We start from the raw sequence: 24951 nt of genomic DNA on the forward strand, positions 1-24951 counted from the left end.
ACCTAGGGCAATGTGTTCTACATGAGGGTGTTCGAGGCATCAGGCAATGTCTCAGGCAATGACACCATCTTCATCGGGCCGTGCAAGTCCGCTCTGACCTTCCAAGTAAGTTTGGTGAGCTGGCTCTTCAAAATTCAGTGACCCAAGCCAAGGCCCAATTTTTACACTGCCATGACTGTGAACTAGATCGATGGCGTGCTGATGTTGCCAGATGGGCCGTCGAGCTAGGCCAATGTTGGATAGCCAGGAAGCAGTGGATCATCTTCTACAAGGCTGATGGCATGACATTGGCAGGGGGAAGGCACCATCGAAGGCAATGGGGAGGACTGGTGGGACCTCCCGTGCAAGCCTCACCGAGTACGTACTATTAGATGATCTCACGGCCAATTGGGCCCTTGATCCACACCCTAATCAGGAGCGCCCAACCCTACATGGTTGGTGGGACCCTGTCACACTACGCTATAAAAACAGAGGTGGGGGCCGATGCCTCTCTTCTTATAGTATGTTGGGACTCATGTTGATACAGATGAGAAAAAGAGGGATCGCTTCTATCATGGCCTCTCTTGCAGCCTACAAAAGGAGTTATATACTGGGAACTATCAGGCATTTGGGGTAATAATGAATGCTGCTATCCCCATGGAGGGCTTGTAGCATGACTTCCAAGCAGAATGGAAGCACAAGCAGGTGGCTACTGGGTCCTCTAGTCACCCCCATGTGCTAGAAAGTATAGGTTGTCAGGTGAGTGCCCTATCAATCTTTGGGTGGGCATTCAGTTTCGATAGCCTTAGTAGACTTTTCAGGCTCCTTCCAATCAGTATTGTGCACCTACTTAGCAGGTGCAACATCAGCTAGCCTCAAGGGACAACAGGTCCCATCTCGTCAAGGACTGGGGAAAAAGCCTGGTGCTTGTTTCAAATGTGGCAAGGAAGTCCACTATGCCCGAGAGTGTCCACAAAACCAGCCAACCTAGTCTGCTCAGCCATCAGCTAACTCCAGGCTAATCAAGCAGACAGTTATCAAGAAGAAAGTGCTAGTCAGCCAATCTGGATAGGTTAATTTCACAGAGGCTGAAGGAAATATTGCAAAATGAACCGGTGATGGCTGGTATGTTCACCATTCATTCCCATCTAGTTTATGCATTGTTTGATTCTGGTGCATCACATTCATTCATGAGCATGGGATTTGCACACCTGGCACAATATACCTCTTATGGCTATACCTTTTGCCTATAGAATCAGTACTCCTGGGTACGCAGATGTGCGTTAACACTTAGACGGACACTAGTGAGCTTAGTATTAGCCACTCACACTTACCGTCTCTAGTTCATGGTGTTGCCTGGGCAAGGCATTGATGCAATTCTTGGAATGAACTGGTTGTGGGTATATGGGGTAGTCTTGGATCTGAAGCAAAGAGTTGTAGAGTTATGGCTTCCTTCTTCTAAGGATAGGATGTCTCTTCTTATACCCTCAGATCCAACCTTACCTATTGTTGCTCATGCTGAAGCTTCTCCTGATCTTACCTCTATTCCTGTGGTATGTGAGTTCCTAGATGTTTTTCCTAAAGATCTACCTAGGGTTGCCACCGGAACAAAGATGTGGAATTCTCCATTGAGTTAGAGCCTGGTACTGCTCCTATCTTCCTGATGCTCGTACAGCATGGCCCTGAAGGAATTGGCTGAAATGAAGAAGCAGTTGGAAGAGTTGTTGGAAAAGGGATTCATCCATCCTAGCTCTTCACCTTGGGGTTGTCTAGCCATTTTTGTGAAGAAGAAAGATGACACTCTTCGGATGTGTGTGGATTACTGCCCCTCTCAATGTGGTAACCATTAAGAACAAGTATCCTTTACCTCGTATTGATACTTTATTCGATCAACTAGCTGGTGCCAAGGTATTCTCCAAGATTGCACCTTTGTTCAGGACTATCATCAGATCAAGATTAGACCATAAGATATACCAAAGATAGTTTTTTCTACTAGGTATGGGCTGTATGAATACCTAGTCATGTCTTTTGGTCTCACCAATGCTCCTACATTCTTCATGTACCTGATGAACTCAGTCTTCATGCCAGAGTTGGACAAGTTTGTAGTGGTATTCATTGATGATATCCTGATATATTCTAAGAACAAGGAAGAGCATGCCCAACACCTTCGGATAGTACTGGCTCGATTGAGGGAATACAAGCTATATGCTAAATTCAGCAAGTGTGAATTCTGGTTAGATCGAGTGTAGTTTTTGGGGCATGTTTTGACACCTAATGGTATCTCCGTTGACCCCTGCAAGGTGCAAGATGTGCTAAATTGGAATTCTCCAAAGTCAGCGCCTCGGATTCGTCAGTTCCTTGGTCTTGCTCGATATTATTGGCGCTTCATCCTGGATTTCTCCAAGATAGCTCAGCCAATGACCAAGCTACTCTAGAAAGATGCCAAGTTTGATTGGAGACCGGCTTGTGAAGAAGCCTTCCAAGCTTTGAAGAAGTTTCTTACCACTGCTCCTATCTTGGCCCAACCAGATATTGACAGACCTTTTGATATATATTGTGATGCCTTGAAGACATGCTTGGGATGTGTGCTTTTGCAGGATGGGTGTGTGATAGCTTATGCTTCGTGCCAACTAAAAAAGCACAAAGTGAATTACCCCACCCATGATTTAGAGCTGGCTGTTGTGGTCCATGCTCTAAAAATTTGAAGGCATTATTTGTTGGGAAACAAAGTACACATCTTTATAGACCACAAGAGCCTCAAATATATCTTCACTCAGTCTGAGTTGAATATGAGGCAAAGGAGATGGTTGGAATTGATCAAGGATTATAACTTGGAGGTGCATTATCACCCCGGAAAGGCCAATGTGGTAGCTGATGCCTTGAGCCGAAAGTCATATCAGGTTGAGGAAATATCTTTGTCCCTCAACCATGCCGAGGTGCTGGCTCACATTGCCTTAGTCTCTGATTTGCTTGAGCAGATTATTATGGAGCAAAGGCAAGACACCTTAGAAATTCCTCACATCAAGAAATTGATTGCCGAAGGGCATGGTCCCTAGTTTAGTATTGATGAGCAAGGTGTAGTGAGATACAAGGATAGATTGGTGGTCCCATCAAATGAGGAGCTGAGAAGGAGGATTTTGAATGAAGCTCACCATTCCAAGTTGTCTATCCATCCTAGCAGCAACAAGATGTACCATGATTTGTGCCACTTGTATTGGTGGTCCAACATAAAGCAGGACATCACCAAGTGAAAGGTCCTTGTGTGGTTTTGGTAATTGAGTGACAACCTAGGTGGACTAATTGTGTTTATATGAGATACATAGGTGATTAGTCTACAAGTACATAGTGTGTGAGCAACATATGCCATGAAGGTGAAAATGGCTTGGAGATGTTGTAAAGATCACACATGTGATGATGAAGGAGCTCATTGCAAATAAGACATGATATTGAGTCATGTGATCAAGGTGGAGAAGATCAAGACATGACTTGGCTTGATGGACCGGTTGCAAGTGTGAAGGGCAAGTTGGAGGCTTTGGAGCGATGGACCGCAGTGGCGGTGAAGCTAAGCAAGACTTGGCATCGATGGATGAAGGCAATGGTGAAAAGCAAGTGAAGTCAAGATCGATGAACCAATATGAACACATGATGACATGAAGTGGATCATATCATTGTTGATCATGTTGGTGCATGTGTTGCATTGACATTAGGAGGAGATGGAATGGAATGCGCAAGGCAAAGGTATAACCTAGGGCATTTCATTTCACCGGTCATAGGTGTGTAGAGAAGTTTATGACCGAGTTTAGGATAGATGGCCGTACTATCAAGAGGGGCAAACTTGTTTGCATATCGGTCATCTAGTGCCACTCGAGTGATCTAACTTTGCATCATCACTAGGATTGAGTGGTGCAGTGAGTGGCTAATCCTTTGGAAAATGATTGTGAAAATGCTAACACACATACACATGGTGGTGTACACTTGGTGGTGTTGGCACATTTATAAAAGAGATGAAGTTGGAGTTGATGTGGATCAACTCGGCGATGGAACAGAGGCGAGAAAGGTTCGAAACTCCACCAGCGAAGTGTCCTCCCGTAGAGTGTAGATAGTCCAATGGTGCCACTGGCGCCCTATATAGAAACGATAGGGTTTCATAGAGTGGACTGGACGCTGATCACATGGTGACCAGACGCTAGGGTCCTACGTCCGGTCAATGGCAGCAGAGAGCACGCACACTTCGGTCTTTGACCGGACACTGGCCCTAAAAGTGACCGAACGTTGGCAAGGTGCGTCCGGTCAGGCTGACGTACAGTGACATAGGCGATGCAGAGAAGTTGGAGAAGTACCGGATGCTGATGCTGTGTCCGATCATGACCGACCAGACGCGTCCGATCATGAGTGGAACCTTACTGGAAGTGACCAAACGCTAGGGTCCTACATCCGGTCATACACTGTGCTACGTTCGGTCACAACTTAACCATTGAGATCAGGCGCTCAGTATTTGAAGCCAAGGATGATGTGGCAACCATCCATTGACCGAACGCTAAGGTCCTACGTCTGGTCGATCTGACCGGCGAGTCTGGTGCAACCTGATATTTTCCCAGTGAAGGGGTAACGGCTAGTTTAGCCCATGGGGCTATAAATAGAAGGTGGTCCTTTGCCATGGCTTGTGCTAAGCACCTCGGGGGACTAGTGTCCATGCTTGAGAGTGCTTGGGAGCCCTCCATCTCACATATGCTTGATAGTGATCATCCGATTGTGTGAGAGCGATTCTAGTGCGATTGCATTGTGAGGTTGCATTGAGTGGCACTAGGTGATTCGAGTTGCAAGATGGTGGTGCTTGTTACTCTTGGAGGTTGCCACCTTCTAGACTGCCTTGGTGGTGGTCTGCATCGAAGCCCGTAAGAAGCTTGTGCAGGTGCTCCAGGAGAAGAGCTTTGTGAGGGGCATTAGTGCTCGCCCCTGTGGGAGCTGCTGAAGTGCAACTCTAGTAAAGCGTGTCATTGAGCTACCCTCACTTTTGGGATAGGTTCTTACAGGTGCCCAACGTGTGGGCTTGGTGGGTGATGCCAATTAACCACCGAACCACCAAGTGAGCGGTCGACACAATGGGGACTAGCATGTTGGCAAGCACAGTGAACCTCGGGAGAAAAATCACCGTGTCAACTTTATTCTTCTCGTTGGTTTGCATCCTCGTTACACAAGCTTGTAATTACTTTCATATACATTGTGCTTGTGTAGTTGCTCTGGTAATTAGTTTGCTTGTATAGCTCACTAGTTACCTTCTTGCTTATGTAGCATAGAAGTAGCTCCCTTGCGTGACTAATTTGGTTTGTATAACCTTGTTAGTCACTTTGCTTAGTTTGTGTAGCTAAGTATTTGTGCTCTCTAATTTGGCATTGGTTGCCTTGTTATTGAGCATTGCTAGTGAGCTTAGTTGGCTTTGTGCTTTTGCTTACTAGCATGTGTAGGAGCTCCCCGTTGGTTAAAGTACTAGTGGCATAGGTTTGTGTGACCTTGCTTCTAGAATTGGTTAGGTGAGCTCTAGCTAGCCTGGCACCTTTGTTGCTTAATTAGGATCTTTGCAAGGTGCTAGAAAATATAGATAGAGGGGTGTAGTCTTGGCTATACCGATAGTTTTAATTCCGCACTTGTTTCGGTTAGCCGGTGCGATTAAGTTTTAGAAACGACTATTCACCCCCCTCTAGTTTGCCATCTCGACCTTACACCAAGTATGTCTCGGAGTGTGACACTTGTGAGAGAGTTAAAGCAGATCATATGCGTACCCTGGGATATTTGCAGCCCTTGCCCATTCCTGTTTGGAAATGGGAAGATATCTCTATGGACTTTATGGTGGGTTTGCCCCGCACATCCAAGGGCTATGATTCTATTTGGGTCATTGTGGACTGTCTCACTAAGTCTGCTTATTTTATCCTGGTGGACACCAGATATGTAGCTAGGAAGTTTGCCTAGATATATTTTGACCAAATTGTGACCTTGCATGGAGTTCCCCTTACTATCATCTCTGATAGACGGTCAGTTTTTGTCTCTTGTTTCTAGGACCAACTGCAGCAATGTCTTGGTACTCGTCTCCTTAGAAGCTTAGCTTATCATCCACAAATTGATGGCCAAATGAAAAGGGTGAACCAGGTACTTGAGGACATGTTGAGAGCTTGTGCCATTTCTTTTCCTAAGAAGTGGGACGAATGCCTAAAGTTAGTTGAGTTTTCTTACAATAATAGCTATCAAGAAAGCATTCGTATGGCACAATTTGAAGCTCTATACGAAAAGAAATGTAGGACACCAACTAACTAGGTTGAAGTGGGAGACCACAGATATTTTGAGCCCGATTTCATCAATGAAGCTTGAGAGCAAGTCAGCATTATTCAGAGTCACTTGAAGGCAGCTCAGAGCTAATAGAAAGCTTATACGGACAAGCGAAAAAGGCCCTTACAGTTTGTAGTTTGAGATTATGTGTACCTCAAGGTGTCTCCTATGAGAGGGGTGCATCAGTTTGGTGTCCATGGCAAGCTAGCCCCTCGATATGTGGGTCCGTACAAGGTTTTGGAACAGTGTGGCCTAGTTGCTTATCGTCTCCAGCTCTCAGATATTTTGTCCATGGTACATAATGTGTTTCATGTATCATAGTTGAAGAAATGTTTATGGGTCCCTGATGAAGCTGTGGAAATTGAAGGGCTTCCCCTCCAACCTGATTTGACTTATATTGAGCACCCTATCAAAATCCTAGACAAAAATGAAAGAGTGACATGGAACAATGTGGTGAAGTTCTACAAGGTGTTGTGGCAAAACCACTCAGAGGATGAAGCCACATGGGAACAAGAGAGCTATATATTGTAGCATTACCCCCACCTTCTCTCTGGTTCAAATAGGTAGTTTTTTATGTTGAAATGTACTTCCTATCTCCTTTCCCACACTAGGCACATGAAATCTCGGGTCGAGATTTTGTTTTAGGGGGGTAGATTTGTAACACCCTCGGTGTTACACTGTAAATCTTTTGCTAAAACACTGCATATGCATCATGTTTATGTGATGGTGTATGTAAAATAGTGTGTAAATCAATTTCTGTGACTCGAAATATTCAGCGGAAACGTGAAACGAATGTTATATTTCATGTCGCGTTATATCACTTATGGTTTTAAATGAATTTTTATTGAATGAAAATGCTATAGAATGCATATGTAAAACTTTAATAAAGTTTGTAGTACAAGTTTCGTAGGTGGCGGTGAAATACTTGCGGTCGAGAACTGGATTCCCTAGCTAGCATACTTAATAGCATGGAAATTGAATTCGACGTGAAACCGATCAAGATGTAGTCAAGTTTCTTAAGTTAGAAAATGGGTTGACGAGGCTAAGTTTGGGATTTTTGGTAGAAGAATTGGGTTAAGTAGTGGTATGATCTTAGGGCTTGTTTTAGTAGCCTAACATGCCATCTTGAGTGTAAAATAGGTAGTTTAGTAATTGAAGCATCGAGTTAGATTTTTGGAGCGCTTTAAAAAGTGTGCAAGGCACGTTCCTGGCCGGCTTCAGCATCTGGACACTGGTCACCATGCCTCAGTTTGGCTCAGGCGCCGCAGCACTGGCTTGCCCAAGTGCGCGCACCCACACCACCATTGTCGTGCCCTAGCACGCGACTCATGCACGCACACGCCATGCCCGGCGGGCCTAGCTGCTCTACCACCACCACCATCATCATGGGCCTGCTGCCCTGGCCAGTGCATTGCCGCCTGCTTCATCGTGTCACTACCTGCATTGCGTCATGTCACCATGCTGCTGCTAGCCACAACCACGAGTGTTGAGTTGCACGCATGCGCTCGCACTGCTTATGTCACATCCGCCTCAGTCGCTCTGCCACTACTGTCATGTCCGCCTGGCCGCTCTACCACCTCATGCTCGCCTACCCAGGACCGTGCGCGCGTGGCCTCACTTGGTCTGCTACGGCCAGTACATGGCCCTACCGCACCATTGCCTTGCCATGCATGGGCTTGCCCTGCCTATCTTTGCCATCACATCCGTGCTCGATGTGATGCTACGCTGCTGCCTCTCCCTAGACCGACGCCTACCAGTACGACTGCATAGGGTCAAGCCGCTGTCGGTTTGTGAGTTATGGCAATGCGGCCAACTGTCCCTGAGGTTTGGTAGTTTCCCCAATGCTGTAGCACATGGTTGACCGAGTTGACAGCCACGTCCTGCCACGACAGCGACGAGCCAAGCCATGCTAGCCCTTCCCCTGTTCCTCTGTCGCCATGGTTGCCAGACCCACACCTTTAATTCGGCTTGGTGGAGTCGCCTTGGTATAAATTAACTCAGTCCACGGCTTCGTGGTGTAGTCAGCTAGCCACCCAACCCCATCGTGTTGTGATCCTTGTTGTGCCATGCTCCAATTTGGAGCTTTCTTCTCTCCTGGTTCATTAAGACTGCCTCGGCACGTGTCGACGGCAAGGCCCCCACTCCAAAGTTGCTCGTGTTCGTTTTCGTTACACCGCCAGCTTTGCCTCCACCTACCCATCACTCGGTGCACCCTTGCTAAGTCGCTACCACCTTCTAGCCACCCCTGACGTAGCCTTGCCACTATGGTGCACCACTGCATCGTCCATGCTGCACATGGCCAGCTCGGCTCAGGCCGCCTCTGATCTGAACTACCACCTCAACTGGGTCTATGGTGAGTGCCTGGAGCTCACTTGCTACCCTATTTACTCAAGCGTTGTTGTGACTCACTGAAATGCCACCGCCTTGTTGCAGGAGCTCCGCCATCAGTGGTCTAGCTTAACTGTGGTATCCCAAGCTCATACTTTCTTCGCTCAGTGCTTCGCATTCATGCCTAGGCAGGTATCAGCTCTGTAGATAGGGCGGGAAAGGTCCTAGGTGCCCGACGAGGGCCATCGATGCCACTGGCCACTGCACCAGTGTGCGCAGCTAGGTCAAGGACCTCCTCAGGTGTGAAGATAGGTTGTTATAGGGGTCGTTTAACGTAATCTCAACTAAAGGAATAGTGTGCTTAGGGCTCATGCTATTACCGGGTAGTCCGAGGGTGTTTTCAGCAAGATGATCGACGCACGCGGGTTTCCCTGTCAGTGGGTCGTCGTCGCGTAGATGGGTTGTGCCCATGTTGGGCCACGCTGGTGGGTCGCAGCGTGCACGTGATGCACGGAAGTGGGCCACGCTGCTTGCTTGTGGGCCACGTGGTGGATTTAGCTTTCCTTTTTCCAGTGAATTAATAAATATTTATTTGAATTAGTTTTGAGCTGATCTTTGTAAAATTATAGCAAATTCTATAGATGTCCAAAAATTGTGAAACAAAATTTGTTAAGTTCACAAAAATGCTATCTATCTGTTGATGTAGTTAGTTTATAGTTAGATGTGATAATGATAGACTCATTAATTCATTTAGGAAAGCTTAGTATTATTTAGCATAATATTTGTAGGAATTTTTGTGGCAAATTGGTGATAGCCTTAGCCATGAAATTTTTACAGTAGGCTCATTAGATTATTATGTGCTCACTTATAATTTTTGTAGCCCTAGAGTAGGTTGATAAATAGAGTAGCTAGTACTCCTCCTTTTATCATATTTAGAGTAAAACTACATTAAGAATAAGCATGCCTTTAGTTGCTAAGTTAATACATGCCATGTTTCATACTTGTTAATGGTAACAATAGGTAACTTAGCACCTTAGTCAGGTAGAACTAGCTTAGTAGCTTGACAGGTGTACTCATATTTTAAGAGTTGCTATTGTCGTATTACTAAGTGTTGCATCATCATTTTATGCATGTAGATCACGAGTTGGTAGAGTTTGTGCCTACGGATGAATAGGACTATGAGGAGATTATTGAGGAGTACAAGGAGGAGGTTCTCGTATAGGAGGGAGCCCCAGAGCTGTTCGTTGCTGACTTTGTTGACACACCACCTGCCCAAGGCAAGCCCTGGTCCATAACCCCTATTTTGAATGATTATTGAATATATATGATGCGCATTTAAGTTACGGGCATTTTATAGAAACTACATGCATAGATATATCTACCTATGAGTCCTACTAGCATAGGTCAAGTAACTGCTATGCTCAGGGTATCGATAGTGTGAGTAACCTATCGTTACTCACAATAGGTGATAATTATAATCACTCATGATAAAATGGTGGAAAGGAAAAATGGAGACTGGGCTAGGATATGGTTTGGGTATTGGTGAGTGTAAGAGGTGGTGTCCTACGGTCAATAGGGCATAGCTTGGTTACACTTTTTCCTTGTCTGTGTCGGTTAAGGATCGACCATTGCATTGGGTTCTAGGCAAGTCATAGACTTATTATCCCAAGCACATAATTGGGTATGGGCACAGGGAAGGCTTGTTGCTCTCTTGTCGTGGGTTCCGGCTCTTTTTGGACTAACTGATTGGAGGTAGGGATGGTGGAGGTCTAAGCACTGCACTAAGTCTAGGACTTAGGAGCGGGGGCTTGGAGTCCAAGTTTGGACAGGGACCTAGACCCCACGACAGGAGCGTGATGGGTTGGTCCTGATTGTGCCTGGGGTACAAGCAGGGCAGTGTGTTTCGGGGTACCCAGCTAGGGGCATTGATTTATGAATCGCCAGCATTCAGGTATGGCTTGTCTATAGTCTAGCACTGTAGTAAGAACTAAAAGATGAAAGGTGATGAAATAAAATTGATTGCTCAACCCTTGCTTGCAAGTAGAACATGTGTTTACATAGAATGGCTAGATAATAAAATTATCATGACTGCTAATGATAATATAAATAAGGATTCACTATTAGAATTGCTTTCTGCAAAAAGAAGCCTAGCAAACCATAAAGCTTATCATATCCCTTGGAGTCAGGAAATTATTCCCACTAGTCGGATAAGTCTTGCGACTACATTGTGTACTCAGGGTTTATTTACCCCTATTGTAGGTACTACTTGAGGAGTAGCTATTATGTGAAGGATTCTTCTGGTGGGCATAGACGGATCCTTGTTCATTATCGATAGAGGTTTATTTTCATTCTGCTGTTTAATATTCCGCACTCTAAATTTGGTAATGTAATAATGCATTTCTAAGAACTCTGGATGTATGAAATGGACTAAGTATTGTAACTCATTCTCATTATTGGATCCTTCGTGAAAAATGTGGACTATTCGGGCTCTCCCTTGGGGTGTGCCCGACGGAACCCGCCCGCTGTAACTTGCTTTTGGGGTGCTTAATGTCTGGTGAAAGACGAGTGCCTCTGTAAGTGCGTTATTTTAGGCGGTTCTGCCACAATCTTGAATGCAAGAAATGGGATATTTCAAACCGCAAGTGCTTGATGGTGGCTAAGTCCACAATTTCATATGCTATAAGGGGGTCTATCCCAGACTATGATACCGCCATAGAGTATCTTAAGAAGGTGGAGAGTCAGTTCACTAGCTCTTCAAAGGCTTATGCCAATACATTGATCAAGAAATTGTTCAATGAAAAATATACTAGTGGCGGTATTAGAGAGCACATATTGAAGATGAGCAACACGGCTTCGAAGCTAAAGCCAACGGATTTGGGGCTCAAGGATGAGTTCCTAATTCATTTAGTTTTTGCTTCCTTGCCAAAGGAATATGAAACCTTTGTTGTTAACTACAACATGCAGCCTGACAAGTGGGACAGAGAAGCTCATCGCAATGTGTGTTCAAGAAGAGGAGAGGCTGAAATCTTTATAGGCTGACTCTGCTAACCTTGTAAAGGACAAGAAAAAGAACTTCAATAAGAATGTCAAACCTCAAGGGAAAGCCCCTCAACTGAGCACAATCAAATGAACAACAATGCTCAAGTTGAGAAGGATCAATGTAAATGGTGCAAGAAGCATGGACACTACCAGAGGGACTGTCCAGATTTCCTGAAGAGCCTGCTGAAGAGAGGTGAGGATTTCATTACATTCATAGATGAATCCTTGTATTTAAGTTATGCAAAATCTACTTTGTGGATTGATTCAGGTGCAACTATTCATATTGCAAATTCATTATAGGGATTCCGTACGAGGATGACCCTGCAAAGAGGAGAAAGAAGAATTAAAGTAGCAAATGCAGTTGAAGCTCAAGTTGAAGCCATTGGAGATCTTTCTCTAGAATTAGTTGATGGTTTTCTACTTAAGCTTTCAGATGTTCTATTTGTACCCTCTTTGTGAAGAAACTTAATAAGTGTTTCACGTTAGATGACGATGGATATGATTGTCATTTTGGTAATGGCAAATGTCAGATTGTTTATAATAATAAATGTGTTGGCCTTGCCTTCCAACAAGACAAGCTTTATTTATTATCATTTTCTGAGAATGTGAATGATGTAAGTACTGAGAATGAGAATGCTTCCTCATCTATGAATGCAATAAATAAGCGAAAGAGAGTGCATGATGTATCTTTGAAATTATGGCACTGTCGTTTCGGTCATATTTCGAGGGGGAGAATAGAGCGATTGATTAAGAAATCAATTCTTCTGCCTTTAGAATTTTAGATTTAGAACGATGCATAGATTGCATAAAGGAAAGTATGTTAAGAAAATAAAGAAAGATGTTAAACGAAGCGCAAGAATTTTAGAAATAGTTCACACAGACATATGTGGTCCTTTTCCTGTGAAGAGTGCGGATGGTTATGATTCATTTATAACATTCACAGATGACTATTCTTGTTTTGACTATATTTATCCAATTAAAGAAAGATCGGAAGCATTGGATAAATCTAAGATATTTAAGGATGAAGTAGAAAATCAGCACAACTTAAAGATTAAGATAGTAAGGTCCGACCGTAGGGAGAGTACTACAGTCGACACACCCCATATGGCCAAGTTTCTGGACCCTTTGCAAGGTCCTTACAGGAAAATGGTATAGTAACCCAGTATTCTACACCGGGTGAGCCTCAGCAGAATGGAGTAGCTAAAAGATGCAACCGTACCTTAATGAATATGGTGCGAAGCATGATAAGTTATTCTACCTTACCGATAAGTTTATGGATGGAGGCGTTAAAAATCGCCATTCATATTCTTAATCGAGTGCCAAGTAAGTCGGTGCCCAAAACACCGTATGAGTTGTGGATAGGAAAGGAACCCTCACTAAACTATTTATGTGTGTGGGGTTGTCCAGCTGAGGCAAAAGTAATTAACCCAAACATAGGGAAGCTGGACTCCAAGACAGTCAGCTGCCATTTCATTGGCTATTCAGAAAAGTTAAAAGGTTATCACTTCTATTGTCCTGATAGACAAACGAAGTTTGTAGAAACAAGACATGTTGTCTTCTTGGAGGAAGATATGATTAGGGGGAGCATGGTAGCGCGAAAAATTAGTTTTGAAGAGAAACGGGTATACGTGCCCACTCTCATGGTTCAGGAGCCATTCTTCATGCTACCTGTTGTTGCTGTACCAATAGTGCAAGACACTGTAGTAACAACACCTGTTGTTAGTTCTCCTGTGGCAATAATAAATGAACATGAGGAACATGTACTTCAGGATCCCCAAGAACCCATTGTCACACATGAGGGAGAGCAACAATAGTCTCAAGTAGAACAAGCGTCATCAAACGAGGCCCCTAGAAGGTCTCAAAGAGTCAGAAGATCAGCCATTCCTGATGATTATGAAGTTTATGAATGTGAGGAATTTCAAATGGAGGGTGATCCCACCTTATTTGAAGAAGCCATGAGAAGCCCTCACTCATCCAAGTGGCTTGAAGCCATGGAAGATGAAATAAAATCAATGAAAACCAACGAAGTTTGGAACTTAAAAACAATTCCTAAAGGAGCCAAGACAGTAGGCTATAAATGGATCTACAAAACTAAACATGACTCCAAAGGGAATATAGAAAGGTTTAAAGCGTGACTTGTGGCAAAAGGTTTCACACAAAGAGAAGGCATAGATTACAATGAGACATTTTCTCCAGTCTCATATAAGGATTCTTTTAGAATCATAATGGCGCTTGTAGCACATTACGACTAAGAATTGCATTAGATGGATGTAAAGATGGTGTTCCTAAATGGAGATTTGGAGAAAAACGTTTACATGGCACAATCGAAAGGTTTTGTCGTGAAAGGAAAAGAACACATGGGATGCCGCCTGAAGAAATCTATTACGGATTAAAACAAGCTTCAAGACAGTGGTATTTGAAGTTTGATAGTACAATAAGAAAGTTTGGGTTTCAAGAAAATGTAGAGGACAATTGCGTTTATGCAAAGTTCAAGAATGAAAAATACATTTCCCTAGTCTTATATGTGGATGACATCTTGCACGCTAGCAGTGATGTTAATCTACTTCTAGAAACAAAGAAGTTCTTATCCTCAAAGTTTGATATGAAGGATCTCGGTAAAGCTTCGTTCGTCCTAGGAATATAGATTTATCGAGATAGAGAAAAGAGGGTTTTAGGATTATCACAAAAGACATACTTAGAAAAAGTTCTAAAAAATATAGTATACAAAATTGTAAGTCTTCACCTGCTCCCATTGTCAAGGGTGTCAGATATGGAGAATTTCAATGTCCTAGGAACCAATATGAGATTGATCAAATGAAAGTGGTTCCATATAGTTCAGCTGTCAGAAGTTTACAGTATGCTCAAGTGTGTACTCGTCCTGACTTAGCATTTGTTACTGGGTTGCTTGGCAGATATCAGAGTAATCCAAGAATAGAACACTTGGAAATTAGTAAAGAAAGTTTTGCTTTACCTGCAAGGTACGAAGGGTCTCATGCTAACTTACAGAAGATCTGATTCCCTGCACATAGAGGGGTATATAGATTCTAATTATGCTAGAGATAAAAGAAAGTCCACATTAGGATACATATTCACTCTCGTAGAAGGAGTTATATTATGGAAAAGCTCAAAGCAAACAATCACTACATCATCCACAATGTATGCCGAGTTTGTAGCATGTTATGAGGCCACAGGGCAGGTGAAATTGGCTGAAGAAATTCATGCCCGGGTTGAAAGTGGTAGACGACATACATAAGCCATTAAAGTTATACTGCGATAATAATTCATCAGTATGTTATGCTCACAACAATAAGTCAAGTGATGATGCCAAACACATTGACATAAAGTATAATGTTGTGAAAGATAAAGTTCAGGATCATATAATTAGTCTTGAGCATATAAGAATAGAAAAGATGCTCGCGGATCCGCTTACAAAAGGCTTACCACCCAGCGTGTTCAGAGAACACTTAGCCGGTATAGGTTTAAGGGAAAGCCTATGATTCCTGGACTATAATGGCCTAGTTAAGAATCTATTTTAAAACAGAGATGTACATTGTAGCTGTTTAATCTAATGGCAACTGACCGTGACAATGAGGCACACTCTATGCACTGATCTGTGATGGAACAGGAACACGATAAAGTAAGTAAGTTGAGTTTAAGTAATAAGGTGATATCAAGGAGGAAATGTTTCAATTGGCCCAACAACCAATTGGGCCTTTGGATCCGCGCCCTTATCGAGGGTGCCCAACCCTACATGGTTGGTGGCCCCATCACACTACACTATAAAAATAGAGGTGGAGGCCGGCGGCTCTCATCATGAGGTTGAACGAGCTACAGCCGCCCCACCTGACATTATCCTAATCCGATCTAAGAGAGGGTGCGCAGCCAGTGATAGAAAACACCATCACAAGGTTCGCCGCCGCCACTGGACTACACCTACGACCAGCGGACAACGCCGCTACTACACCTGCCGCCCTTCACCACCAGCGTCTCTACCAAGTCTTCATTGAGCGTTGCGATGGCCGGTCCATCTTCTTCGAAGGTGGCCGATGATTTGTACCTTCTTCACTCCTCTCTCTCACTCTATCTATTAATTCTATAATAGTAGATATTTTAGGACTCACTGTTTATTCCAATGATCCTTATATCTATCACGTACATGGCTCGCTTCTCTCCCTGCGGCCAGCAATGGTGGAGCTTGCATGAATGTGTAGGGGGCCAATTCAAAGCTACGCTGCTACAGTAATTACCAATAGTAGTATAGACAATTGGAATTCTGTGAAAAATCTTTGTTTTTTCAAGTTCTATCTATATAGACTATAATGAACAATTGAAATTCTTTTAGAGAAGAATGAACAATGTGTGGATTTATATATTTGTAAGCTGTGATCCATTCATCAGCAACATCAAGCATGGTACAAGAGAGGCATGAATTAATTACGTGCATGCAGTGACATGCAAACCTCCAGAGTGATACAGCCGGAACAAGAGAGGCTAGGACCCAGTTTGACCCCACATAGCTCCAGTTCGTGCTTCTAACCGTGGGCTAACGGGCTATTTAACATGGCTCCGGTAGCAGAAGTGACGAGAAGCTGTAGCAAACACCACAAAAAGCTAAACTATTTTTTTGTACGGAAGAGGAGTGACCAATACCTGAGTAAGGGTACGTACGTACCTTAGCTAGAGGTATAACGACACATATTTCAAATCCCCGAAAGGTCACAGGAAACAAGGCGCACTAAATGGACGGACACTAAGCCTTGGGGCGAGACATGCGCCACGAGTCTCCTAGAGTAACTTGATGGCAAGGACTCAGTTGTGCCCAGGTCACGCAAGCCATTGAGTCACGAGGCATAACTAGGAAGTTTATTAGTCTATGTTTATTAGAATCCTACGTCTGACTACCCTTTAAAGGCTTGTCCATGCTCTGATCCCATCCCGCAGCATACATCCTTTTTTTTACTAGGCAAGGGGGGCCTGGAGCCCTCTATGGCCAATACATGGCTCCGTCGGTGCCCGCGGGGTCACTTGTCATCGGCGTTTGCCTCGTTTGCCTAGACCAAACATGTGTGACGTTTTTACCCAAACAAGGCCGCATTGACTCCAAGAAGGAGACACCGTCCATGTCACCGGAATTTCCTTGTCTGTTTGATCTCCCCATCCGATGCCTGAGATTGGTTCCGTCAGATTTTACTAAATCAAATTCTCCTTCTTCTTCGTAGCTTCTTATGGCTCCTCCTCATGTTCCTTTGTCTAGAACGGCTCCTCTTCAAAATCAGCGCAAGTCAAATATATATACAGGTTCTGCTTCACTTTTCGAGACTTCTCCTCTCCCGCACGCGCCCTCCCTTCCAAGCCCGACGCTTCTCCTCCTGCAAAACGCCGCCTCCACTGTCTTGGCCCCTGCCTTCCCTTCCTCTCTCTCCCTCTGCCTCCCTCCCTCTCTCTCTCCCGGTGTCGAGGTGTGCCGGTCCAGCCCCACCACCGCCGCTTCCCCGCGCGAAGCACTGGCTGGGCGATGACGCCCCCGGGCAGCGCCGGCGTCGGCCCCGGCCGCGGCCTGTGCCTGTCCCCGGCCATGGCACGGCGAGGCTAGCCCCACCGGTGGCCGTCGGCCTGCCTACCCCCACCGCTCCTCCGTCTGCTCCGCGTGTGCTCATATGCTACAAGTGCTACAGGAAACCCTACCTGCCTTTGCTACACGAAACCCTAGCTGCTGGTTCCGCTCAGGTCAGCTCTCGCTCATTCATTCTCGTCTGGTAGGCCTACGTCTCTTCTGATTTCACGTGTCCTAGGGTTAGGTCCTACGATCGATGGGTCGATTTCGAATACCAACAGAGTGATCATCTACCTGTTCACTCTAGTTGCGTTGCCATTCACACACCTTGTTTAGAATTAATTTTCCTGTTGAAGTTGTGCATCTGTACATCGATTTTGTTCTCATGGATATCATCTACCGCCTGCTCTATCACTACAGCAACAAGAAGGACAATTGGAATGCCTACGTATTTTGCTGGTACCTGTCTATTTGGTGCCTTTTTCTGTACTATAGCAATTTAGGCTCTGTCTGTCTCACAAAATTAACCTATCTGAAATCATTACAATGCAGGGTAATGTGGTGGATTGTTATTTCAAAATGGTGAGTTCAACTATTTCAGATCCTATTTATTGTTCCTGAATATGAATACTTATATTTTGCAAAAAAGGAATAAAATTCTTGTTTGGATGGTGAGTTCAGCTATTTCAGATCCTACTTGAATATGAATACTTATATTTTGCAAAGATGGAATAAATAAAGCATTGGAAAGGAGCACTGTCCCCTTCTATAAATCATAATTATTCAAATATATATGCATGTAGAATGTTCTGTTTCCTAATTTGGTGACAACTTTTCAGGTTTGGTTTTCTAGGTCATAGGATCAGCAAGATAATAAAGAAATTGGAAGCTACCTGCTACATTCTAGCAGCATGAAAAAGGTTAGCCTTCAGCCTATTTTTTCGATGGTTTGTGTTTATGCCTCCGAATGGCAATGAAATAATTTATTGTTATAGCCTATATAACATTTGTATTTGAAAGACATATTTTATCCACTACCCGCTGAAAAAATGTATAGTGTGATGTTTCCTTGTCACTACCTCGGTTGTTTTTTCACATAAACAACCGAATTTTCATGACCTTTGTAAACCACACACTACGAAAGTAGTCTATAGTCTTCTTCCAATTATTACATGTGTGTAACCATGTCCTTCTTAGTCATTGCATAAGACAGAACGATTGAAATTGAGCTTTCCGTGTGCAGGTTACATCTTGGGCTGCTACTTAGCGAGCACCAATACTGAAGAAGGCTAAAGGGCATTAGAATGTTACCATTTCATTCTGCCTGGCGATGAAAAACGAACGCCGAGGGGCTCTGCCTGGCGCCGGAGGTGCCTTGCTCCTATGGTTTTCACATTATCAATCGAACAAGAAATGTTCAAGTTTCTGTATGGGTTAGTACAAATGTCACTGTTCGCCTAAACGGCCGTTTAGCCCGTTTACACACCGTTTAAACGCTACACAGTGGTACACCGTTTCCGTTTAATCGGTTGTTTTGACCGTTTAAACGGCCGTTTTTCCCGTTTAAACACCCGTTTTGCCCGAATAATAGGCTAAACGGTAGGTGACCGACTGTTTACCGTTTAGCGTTTAGGATAACACTGACAAATGTTCAAGTTTCTATATGGATTAGTACAAATGTTCGAGTTCTTATTAGCGTGCACTACTGTTCAGGATCCAAGACGTGTGATTTGGTTTAATAAATGGATTTACTATTGCTCCTTCTTTTGTTTTCTCATGCTGTAGCTTCAGCTGGCTATCAATGTTGATAAAGCAGCTGTTGTCTTGGTCCACCAGAAGGTCTTAGCAGAAGCAAAGGATCCTGATAGGCGACTTGCATTCCATGTCCGTTTCTTAAGGGTAAAGCTCTTTCTTATGTTGGTTGGGAGTTTGGACGGGTGGGACGGGGGCTCGCTAGACTTTTGATGCAAAATCTGTGTTTGTTTCAAAATGGTTCTGCACTTGAGTTCAGTGTCTGAATGGAGCAAGGTTGCACTTCAGTCTTCAGGCCTCCATTCTAACTAAAGCCATATTTTGTGCTTATAGATACTGTAATCACGTTTCATAGAGCTAATAACATTGTAGGTGTCTTATATGGTGGTGATCATTAACCCTTTTCTGGTCTTGTTTGTCTGTCGACAGGCTATATAAAGGAATGCGACAAGTCAGTTGGCGATATTCTATATGCAGTAAGCACCTTGACTATGGATTATAAATCACTTGATTTTGTTGTAGAAGCCTGAGAACATCTTACTAGATGCTAATGGTCATGTAAGGATCTATTAATATATCTTCTGTTCAACTGTTTGTCTGCACAACTGTTTGCTCCATGTATGTATGTACTTAACAGACCTAGAGTCTAAAATAGTTGTATGTACAATAGATGATAGCTCACAATGATAGCTCTATTCTCATCCTGCATTTTTCTTCTTTAAATCATTCTGTAATTATTCTTAGTCCTTGTGACTGACATGCTGTGACTGACAATTATCATGCTCCCTGGAGCGGAGGGCCAGGAGGCCACGAGGAGGAAGGAGACCATGAAGCTGTTCCCGTAGAGCGCTGGGTTTGACGTTGAGGATGCTGCTGCCCCTAGGTGTGTACTGCTGCTTCAGATCATGTAAATCCATTTTGATTTGGATCTGTACCACTAATAATGCACCATGTCTGTCCTGTCGAATGATGAGATTCAGATGCTTTGTTATGCAAAGGTGTTTGAATTTTGATAGATTCCCCGCACCTTGAGGTCACTAATGGGAATAGTACATCCACAAATTCATTGTTGTGAGTTGAGGTATGAAGGAAACAAATGTTTGCATCATTCTCTTTAATTCATAGCCACCTAGCAGATGTGTGGTACAAATTAACAAGTTTTTTTTACTTATTATAGAATGCCAATAATGACAATACGCTCTCTGGCTTTGCTTACAGGACTGGCATATCGTTAAAATAAAGATTGGTGGTAGTTGCACACTAAAAGAAAATATTAGGAGCGTTTTTTTTGGAATGAAATTATTAGGAGATAAGTGGTCATTTTTCTCCTTCTCTGAGTATCAGATAAGTATCATGACACATGGTTCAGCCGTTCCTCAGCTCCACATTTATCAATCTTTGCATGTGTTCAGTTCATCGATTCCAGTAATGGGGGAATGACTCATTGCTTATTTCTTTTTTTTCTCCACCCATTTTGTTGATGATTGGTTTTGTTTCATACTACAACCGACCATTATCGAAACGAGATACACTAAGAAACCCACACGAATGGGGTCATGAAGCAAACAGCGAATCAAATTTATTTTCTCAATGTGGATCCATTTCCATTCAAAAATTTGCCGTGATGTTTTGATCCAATAACCTCTTATTACATGATACCTTGCCTTTGGTGTGGCATCCATTTCAGGAATTCTTTAAATTTCTCAGTAAATAAAATTTGCTCGCTGTACCTATTTCTGATCTGGCAGGTTGGGACAATCACGCTTATAGCATTGACTGGCCTTCTGATCTTTATGTTCCTCCTGCTAATTGCCACTACTAATGCCATCATCGTCTCAGTCCAGATGTCCCTGGCCGCTGCCAGAGGATTCTTGGCTATCTTCTTTGCTTGCTCAGTTGCAGTGTATGTTGGAGCAGTATTAGTTGCTATCTTTGCCATTTCTGCTACTGTCATCTCAGCATTTGTTGGAGTTATGATTGCTACCGGTAAATCATCTCTATTCCCATGTAAAAGATAGTACAACTATCATTTTATTTTATTTCTTATTTACTTCTTATTTACTGAATAATGATTAAAAAGTTTATTCAGTCTAGCAAAAGATATTCATGGATAAAAGTGTTCTAGGAGGACTAATACCGACGGGGCCCGGTCGAGCCGTTGCACCCACACTTATCCCCCCAATAAAGTCTGGCTTAAATATCTTATACATACACGTGTTGGTAGTTATGCTATTATTCCAAGCTAAGCTTATAGTTTCTCCCCAAAACATCCTCTAATTTACAAATTGTTTATGGCAATTTGTTTCTCATAGCATAGTGTCTGTTCTTGCCTCAGGTAGGTACAATAGATACAACCATGCAATTTCTTTGGCTATATTTAAAACATGAGTTCTTAGATTACTTGAGTTCTTAGTTATGGTTGATCAGTCAATCCAACATATACTACTAGCATTTACCTCCTGTTACGGCTTATTCACACTGCCTAAGTATAATATGATGCCCTTCGCTAAACTAATTTCCCTCTGTTGCTACTCACGCTAGCGAAATATTAACAGCTTTAGGTTAAGTCTGACCAGTTATTTTTTCTCCAAAGATCGTCCTGATTTAAAGTTTTTGCATCTTGTTGTGTTCTCTTTCTATGTTTTAGTCCCCCCCTGGATTCTATGATTTTCACCTTCCAGGTTTTGTTTTTCTAACCTTGTGACAGTCACTGGTGCACCACATTAGTGCTTCTATTATGTTGTGATTTCATCTTTGCTAAAAAATATAAACTGAAGAAAAAGCATTACCTACAGATGCCATAACAAAAGATTTCATTTCAACTGCATATTGTACGGATAGCTAGGTTCAGAAATTTCAGTCTCATGTCATTATTAAGCTTAGTGACTATATTGTTACATGATAGGCCTGATCAGTTTTCCTTGCAGTTTGACCATCTGGTACCTTCGAAACAGTGCCATTGCAAAATCTTGAAGCTATCCCACTTCACATTGATTGGAGCCAATAATCAGTGTCAATTTTTGGAGTTCATAGACCAAATCTTGAAACTACTCCACTTTGGCTTGATTTGGAACAAATCATGTCATATTTTTTGGGTTCAGGAACCTCACACTAACTAGAGTGTGCTTAGTCACAGCAAAAGACATTCACAAAGCCATGTCGTATTGTTACCTTTAGTTTACTGATGATAGTATCTTGCAATTGACAACTATGTGTTCAGTTTGCCTACACCTACTACATTTTAGATCATGGCTGTGTACAGCACCTCTATAATTTTTGGGCCTAAAAAATTTGTCTGTCTTACCATATCTAAACTTTTCATCTGATGTTGCTCACATCCCTCTGCAGTGCACCAGATTGGCAAGGGGGCTCCTGCAGCTATGAATCAAGCAGTCCCATGAATGCACCCCTTCTAAACCTAGGTCTCCTTTGTGATACCGCCTACGTACTTTTCCCCTCTCCAGTTTCCTTCAGTGTATTTCGAATGTTCATAAAAAACAGGACTTCAGAGTCGACTTTTTTATTGTTATGGCTAGGTTTGCAAGCAGATTCTTCAGACACAAGTCTAGCCTCCATGGACACAACTTTCGGACCGCAAGCCAAGCTACTGAGAAGATCAGCAGCAACCAAACACCATATGTATGACCTGCGCGTGCTCATGTAAAACACATAATTGCTGCCTACAATGTAGCGCAATGAATAGAATGACCACAAACCAGAGGCCTTATCAGTCAGCTACTCATGTTATCTATCTACGTAATATATAAAACTAACATGTTGGCCTGCATCAGTGGTGTTCGCCTGCTGCTTGAGGTTGTCGATTTCCTTGCAACTGCACATTACTTCATAGACCTACTTATAGCTGTGTTTGCTTTGTATTGCACTAAACCTCTTGTTGGGTTTACTTTTCAGCCTGCACATGTACAACAGTGAACGCCAATGCAGCCGGCTAACTTGGTAAGCTCTCATGTTCCTTCTGTTTAGTCCGCTGTCCAAATTATGCATGTCCAGTTAGTAGAGACTAATTTCTTTGGCCTTGCCGTGTAGCGATGAAGTAGTAATTTCCTACCGATTCAGTCATCACCTAGGATTCCGAAACGATCTGTTGTTTTGATGAGAGCCTTTTGTAACATTTTACTTTACATTTCAATTCATGCATCTATGGCATTTATTTCTGCTCGAGTTAACCTCTTCAGCCATGTCAGGTTACTGCCTATTTTTAGACTGCTTTTACTTGCCTTCTCAATGCACACATCATGCCTCCAGGACCTGGTAAATTTCTGAAGTGTCAAACTGAATCTCCTTATGCCTCACAGACCACAGAGAGCTAACAAAAGCAAATCTGCATACAGATTCATCCACCTAGGAAGCTTCTGTCTCCACGGATAGTGACCTCTGAGACCGAGAAGCGAGATGCTAACAAGGTCATCACCGAGTGCTTGACCTACTATGTTTAGTTACCTGAACCTGTCACCGTGTGTATAAACTATGTGTCCTCATATCAGCACTGCCGTTGCTACCTAGCATGAACCCTAATGTATAAAGCTTGCAAGTGTCGTCAACTGTTATGTTAGCTCTACAGACCTGACCTGTGCATCTAAGGGACCATTACCGCGCTTATCACATCTATGTAAAATATATGTACATACCATCCTCATGCTACGACCATGAGAAGTTGTCATGTCAGTTGCTAAAGATTAGTTGATTGTTCAATCCTACGTTGTATCTATGGTTAGATAACCGACGCGCTCAATGGCGCGCGCAACATACTAGTTCGTATCTATGTTCGCGGTTCAGGGCCCCAAAGGATCAACGCTGCCCGGGCCATGCGACAGCCCTGCAGTAAGCTCGCCGACCTCATGGATTTCACTCTGCTCTTTGTCCATGTCCTTGGCCTCACTCTGTCCGTGGTATCTGCAGCTGGTATGATTCTTCTTGAGCAACGACGTGACGGTGCGCGGCCTGCGAATCGAGAACAGCCCGCAGTTCCACCTCAAGTTCGACGACTGCGAGCGGGTGCGTGTCGACAGCCTCTTCGTCAGCTCGCCGGCGTTCAGCCCCAACACGGACGGCGTCCACGTCGAGAACACCACGTCTGTCCAGATCCTCAACCCCAGGATCTACAACGGTATGCTGAAGCACTGAGTGGCCGCACATCGGCAAGTTCCCATTCATCGACCTCTGAACTCGATCTGTCACTGCATGCAGGCGACGACTGTGTCTCCATCGGCGCCGGCTGCTCCGACGTCCACATCGAGAACACAACATGCGGCCACGGCCATGGCATAAGGTAAACTTGCCAGCGTGCATCTGTACCGGTGTGTCAGCTGACGCGGCGAGCTCGTGATGGCGTCCACGCAGCATCAGCAGCCTGGGCGTGCACAACACGCACGCCTGCGTGTCCAACATCACGGTCCGGAACACGCGGATACTCGACTCCGACAACGGCGTCCGGATCAAGACCTGGCAGGGCGGCACAAGCGCGGTGTCGGCGGTGGAGTTCGCCGGCGTGCAGATGCAGAACGTGAAGAACTGCATCGTCATCGACCAGTACTACTGCCTCGGCCGCGGGTGCGCCAACCAGACCTCCGCGGTGCGCGTCGCCGGCGTCACGTACCGGGACATCCGCGGCACGTACAACCCGCAGGCCGGCGCGCCCATCCGCCTCGCGTGCAGCGACGCCGTCGCCTGCACGGACATCACCATGTCCGGCGTCGAGCTGCTGCCGGCCAGAGGAGGAGGTGGAGGAGGCGCAGGGGCGCTGCTTGCGGACCCCTACTGCTGGAACGCGTACGGAGTGGCTCACGCTGCCTCCTGTGTACTGCTTGCAGGAAGGCCGCCCGGAGTCTCTGCAAGATCAGATCACCAGTTGCTGAGATGACACGTTTTTTCTTTTATACATACAAATTATAACGTTTCAACACGTACACTCGATTAGAAAAAGAAAATGCATAAATTCTTTGACCGCCATGATGCTC

The 24951-nt window shown here is 44.1% G+C and overlaps 2 long non-coding RNA genes and 1 pseudogene across 3 annotated transcripts; all 3 read left to right on the forward strand.

Annotated features, from left to right (window-relative positions):
- The first annotated feature begins 21 nt into the window (after nucleotides 1-21).
- Nucleotides 22-24849, forward strand: LOC136454602 (polygalacturonase At1g48100-like; annotated as a pseudogene).
- On the forward strand, nucleotides 18082-19092 carry LOC136452129 (uncharacterized). The gene is made up of 3 exons (XR_010758754.1): nucleotides 18082-18168; nucleotides 18465-18654; nucleotides 19007-19092. It is a non-coding gene; the product is annotated as an uncharacterized lncRNA (long non-coding RNA).
- On the forward strand, nucleotides 19764-23671 carry LOC136452128 (uncharacterized). 2 transcript variants are annotated; one of them, XR_010758753.1, is made up of 8 exons: nucleotides 19764-19856; nucleotides 19954-20054; nucleotides 20192-20959; nucleotides 22322-22418; nucleotides 22510-22786; nucleotides 22886-22930; nucleotides 23179-23245; nucleotides 23326-23671. It is a non-coding gene; the product is annotated as an uncharacterized lncRNA (long non-coding RNA). The 2 variants fall into 2 exon arrangements; XR_010758752.1 differs by lacking the exons at nucleotides 22322-22418; nucleotides 22510-22786; nucleotides 22886-22930; nucleotides 23179-23245; nucleotides 23326-23671 and having other exon boundaries at nucleotides 20192-21239.
- Nucleotides 24850-24951: the final 102 nt, after the last annotated feature.

Source organism: Miscanthus floridulus, chromosome 5 (assembly GCF_019320115.1).
Source record: "Miscanthus floridulus cultivar M001 chromosome 5, ASM1932011v1, whole genome shotgun sequence".
Lineage (NCBI taxonomy): Eukaryota > Viridiplantae > Streptophyta > Magnoliopsida > Poales > Poaceae > Miscanthus > Miscanthus floridulus.